We start from the raw sequence: 12631 nt of genomic DNA, 5'->3' as shown, positions 1-12631 counted from the left end.
TTTTTTTTTTTTGAGACAGAGTCTCGCTCTGTCGCCCAGGCTGGAGTGCAGTGGCGCGATCTCGGCTCACTGCAAACTCCGTCTCTCGGGTTTATGCCATTCTCCTGCCTCAGCCTCCCGAGTAGCTGGGACTACAGGCGCCCACCACCTTGCCCGGCTAGTTTTTTGTATTTTTTTAGTAGAGACGGGATTTCACCGTGTTCGCCAGGATGGTCTCAATCTCCTGACCTCGTGATCCGCCCGTCTCGGCCTCCCAAAGTGCTGGGATTACAGGCTTGAGCCACTGCACCCGGCCTCAACCTTTTTTTCTTTATAAATTACCCAGTCTCTAGTATGTCTTTATCAGCAGTGTGAAAATGGACTAATACAGTAAATTGGTACTGGAAGTGAGGTGGTGCTGTAAAGATACCTGAAAATGTGGAAGCAACTTTTGAACTGGGTAATAGGCAGAGGTTAGAACAGTTTGGAGGGCTCAGAGGAAGACAGGAAAATATGGGAAAGTTTGAATCTTCCTGGAGAATTGTTGAATGACTTTGAACAAAATGGTGATAATGATATGGACAATGAAATCCAGGCTGAGGTGGTCTCAGATGGAGATGAGCAACTTGTTGGGGACTGGAGCAAAGGTCACTCTTATTATGCTTTAGCAAAGAGACTGGAAGCATTTTGTTCCTGCCTAGAAATCTGGAACTTTGAACTTGAGAGAAATGATCTGAAATTGGAACTTACGTTTAAGAGGGAAGCAGAGCATAAAGGTTTGGAAAATTTGCAGCCTGACAGTGGCAATAGAAAAGAAAAACCAATTTTTTGAGGAGAAATTCAAGCTGGCTACAGAAATTTGCATAAGTAAAGAGGAGCCAGATCACCAAGACAATGGGGAAAATGTCACCAGGGCATGTCAGAGGTTTTCACAGCAGCCACTCCCATCACAGACCTGGAGGCCCAGGAGAAGAAAATGGTTTCGAAGGCTGGGCCCAGGTCCCCCCTGCTGTGTGCAGTGTAGGGGACTTGGTGCCCCGTGCCCCAGTTGCTCCAGCTGTGGCTAAAAGGAGCCAAGATACAGCTTGGGCCGTCACTTCAGAAGGTGCAAGCCCTAAGCCTTGGCAGCTTACACATGATGCTGAGCCTGTGGGTGCACAGAAGTCAAGAATTGAGGTTTGAAAACCTCCCCTGGATTTCAGAGGATGTATGGAAACTCCTGAATGTTCGGGCAGAAGTCAGCTACAGGGCAGGACCCTCATGGAGAACCTCTGCTAGGGCAATGTGGGAGGGAAATGTGGGATTAAAGCTCCCAAAGTCCCTGCGGCACTGTCTCGTGGAGCTGTAAGAAGAGGGCCACTGTCTTCCAGACCCCAGAGTGGTAGATTCACCGACAGCTTGCACCATGTGCCTGGAAAAACCTCAGACACTCAATGCTAGCCCACGAAAGCAGCTGCGGAGGAGGCTGTACCCTGCAAAGCCACAGGGGTGGAGCTGCCTCAGACCATGGGAACCACCTCTTGCATCAGCGTGACCTGGATGTGAGGCATGGAGTCAAAGGAGATCATTTTGGAGCTTTGAGATTTGACTGCCCTGCATGATTTTGGACTTGCATAGGCCCTGTAGCCCCTTTGTTTTGGCCAGTTTCTCCCATTTGGAACAGGTATATTTACCCATTGCCTGTAGTCCCATTGTATCTAGAAAGTAACTAACTTGATTTTGATTTTACAGGGCCATAGGTGGAAGGGACTTGCCTTGTCTCAGATGAGACTGTGGATTGTGAACTTTGAGTTAATACTGAAATGAGTTAAGACTTTGGAGGACTGTTGGGAAGGCATGATTGGTTTTGAAATGTGAGGACATGAGATTTGGGAGGGGCTGGGGTGGGATGATATGGTTTGGCTGTGTCCCCATCCAAATCTCGTCTTGAATTATAGATCCCATAATTCTCATGTGTTATAGGAGGGATCCAGTGGGAGATAATTGAATCACAGAGACAGTTTTGCCTGTACTGTTCTTGTGGTAGTGAATAAGTCTCACAAGATCTGATGATTTTATAAAGGGTTTCTCTTTTCGCTTGGCTCTCATTCTCTCTTGCCTGCCGCCATGTAAGACATGCCTTTCACCTTCCACCGTGATTGTGAGGCTTCCCCAGCCACATGGAACTGTGGGTCCATTAAACCTCTTTTTCTCTATAAATTACCCCGTCTCTGGTATGTCTTTATCAGCAGCATGAAAATGGACTAATACATCTTTTCTTTCATGTTTGCTTTGCCTCCTTAATTCTCCTTCATTTATCCAGGCTCCCAACAATAGAAAATTTGCCTTTGTCCTTGGCTTCTTCCTCTCCTTTATCCATTTGACCTCACAGGTCATTGATCCTGTTGCTTCTGAGAGCATAAAGCAGGAGAGCAACCCATCCAGGGTTGGTTCCCAGCTTGCACCCTAGGCCCTGGCCACCCTCAACCAATGTGACTAATGAGAGTCTACGTTGGACCCTGTCTGTATTGTGGCCAGTGTGTAGCTACTCCACTGAACCAGTAGCCCCTTATCTTGTATTCATTAGTGGGCCTGTCCCCCTTTTACATTGTCCCCAGAGTTTCTTCATTTAAAATGTGTGATCCTTTTTCTCTCTTGGTTAAAAAACATCTTTTGTTTTTTGTTGCTTAAAGTCTAAAATGAAGTCATATTCCTTTTTTTTTTTTTCTGAGAGGGACCCTTGCTCTGTTGCCCAGGCTGGAGTGCAGTGGCGCAATCTCGGCTCACTGCAACCTCCGCCTCCTGGTTTCAACCAATTCTCCTGCCTTAGCCTCCCTAGTAGCTGGGAATATAGGTGCCCGCCACCACGCCTGGCTAATTTTTTTGTATTTTTAGTCGAGACGGGGTTTCACCGTGTTAGCTAGGATGGTCTTGATTTCCTGAGCTTGTGATCTGCCCTCCTCGGCCTCCCAAAGTGCTGGAATTACAGGTGTGAGCCACCACACCCGGCTAAAATTTCAAATTAAATATTTCTGAGCTTAATTCTTCCTATCCCAAGAATAATATCTTTTTTCCCCCCTTCTGGAAGTTCTTTTTGATACATCAGTATTCCCAGTTAAGAGTAAAGAAAGAGTGTAAGCTCTGGAATCCCATTGCTTGACTCCTTCAGTTATAAACTGCTTGCTATAGGCAAGTTATTTTAGCTTCCTGTGCCTCTGTTTCCTAATCTATAAAATATGGATAAAGTATGCTTTCCTCATATGGTTGATGTGAGGGTTAAATGAGATAATATAAATGAAGCACTTCAGTGCCTGGCACATAGTAAGTTCTCAATAAAGGTTGATTCTTATCATCATCCTTGAGGGAACACTGGAAAATCCATTATTTTGTATTGTTTCTATGGTTATTTCCACATGGAATCTCTCTGGAAAACCAGTGAGTCCTTCAGGTAGATTCAAGCCATCTTCCTCACTTACTGTGGGTTGGGCTGTTGTGGCCTGGCACAAACCACCCTCGTAACCTGGCAACCCAGCAGCCTGGTCTCTGCATAGAACCTTGTCCCCCAAGGCACTCCATGTCACCTGGGTGTAAAGTTTCAGTCTCAACCAATTCTCCTTGTCCTTATTCTCCAAGTCTTGTTCTCCAAGAGCAGCTGGATTCCTTACTTTTCTCGGTGCATCTCCATTTTACATATGAGGCAACTGAAGAGAAGTTTAAGTACAACAAGTCCTCACTTGATGTTGATAGGTTCTTGGAAACTTCTACTTCAAACAAAATGATGTATATTGAAATCAGTTTTACCATAGGCTAATTGATATAAACAAGAATTAAGTTCCTATGGCATATTTCTGGTCACAAAAATATCACCAAACTATTTTAAATAAAGACCAGAACATAATATACATATTGAAATAAATGAGAGCAGTATGTATAACAAAGATTGATAAAATCAGGTTAGATAATTGTAACATTTACCCAATTATTCCAGTCCACGGTTGAGGGTGGCCAGGGCTTAGGGTGCAAGTTGGGAACCAACGCTGGATGGGACGCCATTCTGTTGCAGGGCTCTGGCTCTCTCGCTCATGCTCTGTCTCTCTCTCTCTCTCTCTTGCTTATATTCTCTCTCACTCTCTCTCACATACACAAACACACACACACACACACCCCTCACCCTCACTTAGACTGGGACACTTTAGACATGCCAGTTAACTTTGAAGTGCACATCTTTGGGATGTGGGAGGAAATCCAAGTATCCAGAGAAAACCCACACAGAGAATGTGTGAACTCCACACATTGGTGCCTGCCAGGAATCAATTTTTTTACTCCTCAAAATTATAAGAAAACAGTGTTGAATGAAACTGATGTTGTTTGAGGACCTGCTGTAACTTGTCTAAGATCATTCAGTAGTAAGATTCATGCTCTTAACCACTACATGGTAGTCATCCTAGTTTAGCCCCAGGTGGTCTTTCTAAACACTTTGCTTTCTTGGAGACAGGGTCTTGCTCTTCACCCGGGCGGAAGTGTAGTGGAGCAATCAGGGCTCACTGCAGCCTCAGCCTCCTGGGCTCAAATGATCCTCCCACCTCAGCCTCCTGAGTAGCTGGGACCATAGGTGCATACCACTATACCCAGCTTTTTTTTTTTTTTTAGAGATGGGATCTCACTATGTTACCCAGATTGGTCTTGAACTCCTGGGCGCAAGCCATCCTCCCACCTCAGCCTCCAAAGTGCTGGGATTACAGGTATGAACCACCATGCCCAGCCTGCTTACTCATCCTTAAGTATTCAGCTCTGTTGTCTCTGCTTTTCCACTTGCACATACAGTTACCTCTCCTTCCTCTGCCCTCCATACTTTGCTTATTCCTCTTTTATGGCACTTGCAACATTGCATTGTCCTTCTTCCTTGGTGAACCAAGTTCATTGAGGTTAAGAAAGCACCCTGTCTTATTTATCCTTGTGACTTTAGCTTTTAGCACACAGCCCAACATACAGCAAATGCTCAAGAAATGTGAAATGAATGAAGAATGAACGATGCAGAGGAACCTGTAGATGTTGGTAGTCTGTGAATTATAGAGTCAATTAGATGTAACCCCATTTCATGCCTCCCAGATTTGGGGCATCAGGGCATGCAAGAATGTTCTAGAAGCCAGACGATAAATGACACATGTTCCTGCAGCAAATGATTTTAGGCAAAGACAAAATAGATATAGATATCTAGGATGGGGAAACATAGCAGAAAAATATCATTTAAAATGTGAGTATATGGGATGAGTGGTAATGCACAGTAGATCAGAAGTTGAGTGAGGGTTTTGGCTCAATTACCTCTAGTGGTAAAGGACATGTTAACTCCTTGGTGCTGGGAGCAGAGCCCCAAGCAGCCTTTCTGCTTCAAGTTCAGAGTATCTATTAATATATTCAACATATCCATGTTTTATCTTTAGAAATTCATGCAAATATTGCATTCTATTTTATTTATGAGTTTGATTTAGCGTGAACTTTTTTTTTCTCCCCAGTCACTCATCCTCTAGTGAAATAGATGCCGTGGGAACATGTGTCATTTATCCTCTGGCTTCTAGCACATTCTAGCATGCCATGATGTCCACGTCTGGGAGTTATAGAATGGGGGTACAGTCTAATATGACGGCACATTAGATTTCTGTGATTTGGGGGATTGCCTACTCAGGAGTAGTATGTCATAGAACTGAGGAGAGTGAGTTCATCCTGTTCTGACTAATGAGGCTGTCCCTGGAAGGCTGCAGTCATTTGGAGGCACCTCATTACTGGATAATTGGGGACCAGCTGGAGAGAGTTCACGGAAGACCCACAGGAATGATTAAGAGACTGGAGGGGCTGATGGATGAAGAAAGTATAAATGAAAACCGTATAACTTGTCTAAACCGTGATAGCAGAAATAGACAACTGTATAAATATCTCAAGAGTATAAACTTGATGGAGGAGGGTAATCTTTTATGGTGAGATTTAGGGTTGGGGAATATAAACCAAGAGTGGAATTAAGCCATAGTAAATGTAAACTAATAATCCAAAGTGTCTGATATATTCTTGGAACCTCCTTAGTTAGACCACCCTAACCTATGCGCTTTTTGATAATTGGATGATTTGTTTTTTTAAGTTCATGTCCCTGGACTCATGGCTGGTGCTTCTCTGTGGAGAATGCTGGAGATTGCATCTTACAAAGCAAACATCTTTCTTTTTTTTTTTTTTGAGGTGGAGTCTTGCTCTGTCGCCCAGGCTGGAGTGCAGTGGCCGGATCTCAGCTCACCGCAAGCTCCGCCTCCCGGGTTTACGCCATTCTCCTGCCTCAGCCTCCCGAGTAGCTGGGACTACAGGCGCCTGCCACCTCGCCCGGCTAGTTTTTTGTATTTTTTAGTAGAAACAGGGTTTCACCGTGTTAGCCAGGATGGTCTTGATCTCCTGACCTCGTGATCCGCCCGTCTCGGCCTCCCAAAGTGCTGGGATTACAGGCTTGAGCCACCGCGCCCGGCCAACATCTTTCTTTTGTCTTGTCATTTGGTGGATATCAGTAGGTGATATCAGAACTTCTGTGTGCTGCCACTAGCTCTGTATGCACCAAAATTTTGAAATGGACTTTTATATCATGTTGTTCATGGCTCTGTGTGTGTGTGTGTGTGTGTGTGTGTGTGTGTGTGTGTGTATGTCAGGATCTCTGTCTCTCTTACCCAGGCTAGAGTACAGTGGTGTGGTGTGATCACAGCTCATGGCAGCCTCAAACTTCTGGGCTTAGGAGATCCTTCTGCCTTAGCTTCCCAGTAGCTAGGACAACAGGGGCGTGTGTGAAAGCGTGGTCTAGGAGACCAGCAGCATCAGCATTACCTGTGAACCTGTTAGAGATACAGAATGTTGAGCCCCTTCTCATACTGACTGCTCTAGAGTCTAAACCATGTTTCTCAAACTTCAGCATTCATAGGACTCACCTGGGGATCTTGTGAAAGTATAGACTCTGAAATAGCAGGGCTGAACACCATACTAGCCATGGGGAGGCAATGATATGACCTGGTCATTGTTCCTTGGGGAGTCCGCAATCTATTAGGAGAGACTGCTATATAAACACATAATTTCAATACAGACTAATAAATGCTATTACAGAGGTATCTTCAGCAGAGACGTACCACAAAGGAGGAAGTGGTTGATTCTGTCTGGTGTGGATAGAGTCCTCAGAGAGGCCTTGGAGCAGGACCAGAGAAGGGGGAGTGCTTGAGTTGAGTTTTGAAGCTCAGTAGAGGTACTGAAGCATTGGGGTGAGCATGGTAGCTCATGGTAGGGACAGTAAAGCTTACATTAGAACTAGGAGTTATTTGATTTAATAATCAAATAGCTGATCACAGGGTTGGAAACCTACTAAGATCGTAGTGAATAGAAATAAAAGTTCAGGCCGGGTGTGGTGGCTCATGCCTGTAATCCTAACACTTTGGGAAGCTGAGGCGGGCAAATCACCTGTGGTCAGGAGTTCAAGACCAGCCTGGCCAACATGGTGAAACCCTGTCTCTACCAAAAATACAAAAACTAGCTGGACATAGTAGTGCGCACCTGTAGTCCCAGCTATAGGGAGGCTGAGGCAGGAGAATAACTTGAACCCAGGAGGTAGAGGTTGTAGTGAGGCGGTGAGCCGAGATCATGCCACTGCACTGCAGCCTGGGCAACAGAACGAGACTCTATCTCAAAAAAAAACAAAAAAAACAAAAAAAACAAAAGTTCAGTACAATCTGTTATCTTAATTTCTTTATACCATTTTCTTATTTGAAAAAAGGATAACTTGCCCATTCTCTCGCTTATTTAAGNTGGCCGGATCTCAGCTCACTGCAAGCTCCACCTCCCGGGTTTATGCCATTCTCCTGCCTCAGCCTCCCGAGTAGCTGGGACTACAGGCACCTGCCACCTCGCCCGGCTAGTTTTTTTGTATTTTTAGTAGAGATGAGGTTTCACCGTGTTAGCCAGGATGGTCTCGATCTCCTGACCTCGTGATCCGCCCGTCTCGGCCTCCCAAAGTGCTGGGATTACAGGCTTGAGCCACTGCGCCCGGCCGAAATGATCACTATTAATATTTTTCTATTTTTCCTTTCAGTCTTCTTTATGTAATGTTATGTTTCTAAATGTGGGCTTGTGCTACATAAATAGTTTTGTGCCAGCTTTTTTATTTAACATTTTGTTTGTGAGCATTTCCCTGTGTTGTTTATTCCCTAAAAGTGTCATTTAAAAATTCCTCATATAGTATTCTACATAGGCATCTCTTACAGCTTATGTATATAGTCTGTTGTTTGTGGATCCTTTAAGCTAGTTCCAGTTGCCAGTTGACCCAGGTTTTGGCTCTTGTACTTGGCAAGTCTGTTGGCGTTATTTATTTATTTATTTATTTATTTATTTTGAGAGTGGGTCTGGCTCTGTTGCCCAGGCTGGAGTGCAGTGGCATGATCTCGGTTCACTGCAACCTCTGCCTCCTGGGCTCAAGCCAACCCCGACCTCAGCCTGCAAGTAGCTGGGACCACAGGTGCCTGCCACCATGCCTGGCTAATTTTTGTATTTTTTGTAGAGATAGGGTTTTGTTATGTTGTCCAGGCTGGTCTTGAACTCCTGGGCTCAAGTGATCCGCCTGCCTTGGCCTCCCAAAGTGCTGGGATTACAGGCGTGAACTACCGTGCCCGGCATGTTGCCGTATTTTAAACTAGATACATATACTTATTTATTTTTAATGATAAAAGTTTGCCAACTTAATTTCATTTGCTGGTCTTCACTCATTCTGTTCCTTTAGCATTTTGTGCTTTCTTCCTTGGTTTCCCATAGTAGAGAGGCAGTAGGGTAGTCATTAAAAGCATGGATCCTGGGTCCAGGTTGTCTGAGTTTGACTCGGCTCTACTACTCACTGTCTGTTTCCCTGGAAAAGGACTTTAACCTTTTTGTGTCCCAGTTTCCTCATCTGTAAAATAGGGATAATTGTATCTGTGTTAAAATAGGGATAATTGTATGTGTGAGTTTATATGTATGAAGCACTGAGAACATTTCCTGCCATATGGTAAGACTGTCTCTGCATTTACTAATTAGTAGTCTCTTCTCATTTGTCTTATGGTGGCTGTTTGTGTATGCATTGCCATAAACCCCCTTTCTGCTACATTTTTGGTTCATGAATATCTTTGAGAGTTATAAACTGACTTTACTGCACTTTATTTAGTGACTTTATTTTGAAAGTTCACAGATTTTCCCCTGACTCGTAGTAGCAGGTTTTACTGTTTTAAATATAAAATCAACTTTATTTAAGCATGTCTTGGAAATGCATATGTGGGCACGAAGGGAGCAGACTGCATAGGCTGATAGATTGGGCTTTAAAGCTCTTTGGAGGTTTCTCCTTTCCAGCTGAATATTGTCTCAATTCCTTATCATGGCATATAAGGCCCTCCGTAACCTAGTTCTGTCTGTGCTTTCATCTCACTTGTCTTTGTGGTTGCTCCAGACCCTGTGCTGCATCCCCATTATATTCAAACTGGGTATGTGGTTGTGCTGAAGGTTACTCTTTAATGAGTCTGTGGCCTAGTTTGCTTCTACTGAAGAATGGACTCACACCTGTAATCCCAGCACTTTGGGAGGCCAAGGCAGGAGGATCTCTTGAGTTCAGGAGTTCGAGACCAGCCTGAGCAACATGGCAAAACCCCGACTCTACAAAAAATACAAATAAAAAATTAGCCAGGTGTGGTAGTGCATGCCTGTAGTCCCAGCTACTTGGGAGGCTGAGGCGGGAGGATCACTTGAGTCCAGGAGGTCAAGGCTATAGTGAGCTGTAATCATGCCACTGCACTCCAACCTGGGTGACAGAGAAAGACCCTGTCCAAAAAAAAAAGCCTGTGTCTAATTCTGAAGCTCAGTGCTCTTTTTTTTTTTGAGACGGAGTCTTGCTCTNGTGCTCTTTTTTTTTTTTGGACGGGGGTCTTTCTCTTTCCCCCAGGCTGGGGGGCAGTGGCCGGATCTCAGCTCACTGCAAGCTCCGCCTCCCGGGTTCCCGCCATTCTCCTGCCTCAGCCTCCCGAGTAGCTGGGACTACAGGCGCCCGCCACCACGCCCAGCTAGTTTTTTGTACTTTTTAGTAGAGACGGGGTTTCACCGTGTTAGCCAGGATGGTCTCGATCTCCTGACCTCATGATCCGCCCGTCTCGGCCTCCCAAAGTGCTGGGATTACAGGCTTGAGCCACCACACCCGGCCGAGTGCTCTTAACCTCTATGCTGAATCATGAAAAAGAATAAAGTCATAAGGATAGGGAAGTATTTGGGGACACTAAACTGAAAGAAGCTCTGACACTTCTCAGCTGAAGAAATAGTTATAGACAGTGAGGTTGCCAGTTGACTTTTCTTGTGGAGTCAGAGGCCTCAAGGAAACTGTGTGGAGTTTTAATTGAGAATGCTTGGTCAGAGTTTACTAATTCTTGGTTATTTTTAGTGTCTCGATTTCCACTGCCTTTTGTACCTTTTCTTTGTTTTTTTTCTGGGGAATCTTTTTCGCAAATAAAAACCTTTTCCAACTAACCCTATTTTCTTTTTTGGACAGGATCCTGGGGCATCCTTTGGCAGCCGATTGCACCCTGCACTAGAGAGAAGTCCAGGAATGATATATTCTTGGGCTGTATTTCTGTATCCTGGAATTCATCCAGTTCATCCCAGAAATACTGACCTGGTTACTGTGACAAAGTCTGATGGATAGACCCTTTCTGTTGACCTTGCGGCGTTTTTCTTTCATGTGGAAGTTGGAAGACAAGGTGAAAGGGGCCAAAAGTGACCTGCTTTGGTGAATAGGAGTGCTCTACTTGGTTCTCAGAACATGGGCCCTCGTTTAAAGGTAAGGTAATAGACTGAGTTGAGCTTTAGTTATTGGGATGTAGAACATGGATCCAGTGAGCAGTTCCTAAGCCTTTTCAGCAAGGGATAGCTGTTGAAGTATACAGTTGCAGTGAGAATTGACTTTGTCCCCAGCAGAGCATTTTTAAATATGAAGAAACCAGTTCTCCATTTTGGGAAATGACTTTTCACAACTGATTTTCAATGTTGGGGCTAAAATTTAGTTGCTACTGTAATTGAAAATCTTTATGCTCCGAAAAAGCAAAGGATTTTAGAATATGTATGTTAATCAACTTTCTAACAGTCCCTTGAGACAGATATTTTCAAGTATTTTTCCCCTTTTGTAGGTAATGTGAGCCAAAATGCTATAGTATTAAGCAATTAGACCAGGATCCTTCGTAAGCAAGTGATATTTCTGCACGAGAGAATTGGCATTACATTCCACTTTTCTTTGTCATGCTTTATTTATATTTCAAAAGATTAAAAAAAGAGCCATAAGAGTTTATCTTTCTAATTCCTCACAGTAAGATTGGATAGTGTTTCTCATACTTTGTTTTACCTGTTTTCGTAAATCTTTTTTTCCCCAAATACTTCACTATCCTTATGACTTTATTCTTTTTCATGATTCATTGTAGAGGTTAAGAGCATTGAGCTTCAGAGTTAGACATAGGCTTTTTTTGTTTTGTTTTTGTTTTTTTTTTTGTTTTGTTTTGTTTTGTTTTTGGAGACTGGGTCTTTCTCTGTCTCCCAGGCTGGAGTTCTGTAGCACAATCATGGCGCACTGCAGCCTTGACCTCCTGGGCTCAAGCAGTCCTCCCGCCTCAGCCTCCCAAGTAGCGGGGACTACAGGTGTGCACTATGACATCCTGACTAATTTTTTATTTGTGTTTGTTGCAGAGACAGGGTTTTGCCATGTTGCTCAGGCTGGTTCCGAACTCTTGAGCTCAAGTGGTCCTCCTGCCTTGGCTTCCCAAAGTGCTGGGATTACAGGTATGAGCCGCCATGCCCTGCTAGGCTTTCCCAGCCAGGCTTGAATCTCAGCTCTGTCACTTATCCCAGTGTGAGATGTTCAGCAACTTTAAGCCCAGCTTAAAAAAAAAAAAATCCATAAAATGAGAATGATAGTATTCATCTTACCAAGTTGTTGTGGTGACAATTACTTAGGCTAACATATTTAAAGCACTGAAGGCAATGTTCGGCCTGTGATAAGTGACACAATAAGCAAGTAGAAAGTTGTTAATTTACTACTGTCACATTTTTCTTCTAGCTTGAAGTATCACAATATGCCATATTTATAAATGTCAAGGACACCAAAGAGAGGAACTTGAAAACACACATAACACTCATATTATTATTTCATATTGTTATGAAAATACTCATAACAATTGGATGAAATAGTACAGTAGAGCCTTACATACTTGTTTGTGCTGGAATTAGACTTGGGAAAGTTCCAAAATAATTTCATACAGAAAAATATGAATAGCAAAAGTAGAGGGTGCCATAGAAACTGCCGTAGAAAATACCATGCATGGGAATTTGCAACCCCAGTGGTGGGCATTTGATACCTGCTTGTTGACCTGAATTAAATTGGCAATTTTTAGGTTGAAGAACTTATAACCCATGGCTCAAGTGAGTACACTGTTAATTAGAGAAATCCTTTCAAGCTCTATCTACAAGGAAGATTCCATCTGGAAAATTCCTGATCCTTAGGCATTCTGGACAAAGAAAAGGACAGACATTTGATCTTATTCATATTTATTGAAGTTACTATATGCAATTATGTTGGTTCTTTGGAGCTTTTTTTTTTTTTTTTTTTTTT

The 12631-nt window shown here is 43.6% G+C and overlaps 1 protein-coding gene across 4 annotated transcripts in view; it reads left to right on the top strand.

Annotated features, from left to right (window-relative positions):
• AREL1 (apoptosis resistant E3 ubiquitin protein ligase 1) overlaps positions 1-12631 on the top strand; it is a 52179-nt gene that overhangs the window by 10909 nt on the left and 28639 nt on the right. For 3 of the 4 annotated variants that reach the window (XM_017880503.1, XM_017880504.1, XM_017880501.1), the window contains exon 2: positions 10526-10813. The gene's annotated coding sequence lies outside the window, so the exon portion shown is untranslated. Of the gene's footprint in view, positions 1-10525; positions 10814-11709; positions 11803-12631 lie in introns of all 4 variants that reach the window. The other variant, XM_017880502.1, reaches the window with a different exon arrangement.

Source organism: Rhinopithecus bieti, unplaced genomic scaffold (assembly GCF_001698545.2).
Source record: "Rhinopithecus bieti isolate Rb0 unplaced genomic scaffold, ASM169854v2 scaffold_11380, whole genome shotgun sequence".
In the NCBI taxonomy this organism is placed as follows: domain Eukaryota; kingdom Metazoa; phylum Chordata; class Mammalia; order Primates; family Cercopithecidae; genus Rhinopithecus; species Rhinopithecus bieti.
The sequence above is the reverse complement of the archived record's forward strand: the minus strand, read 5'-3'. Positions and strand labels throughout refer to the sequence as shown.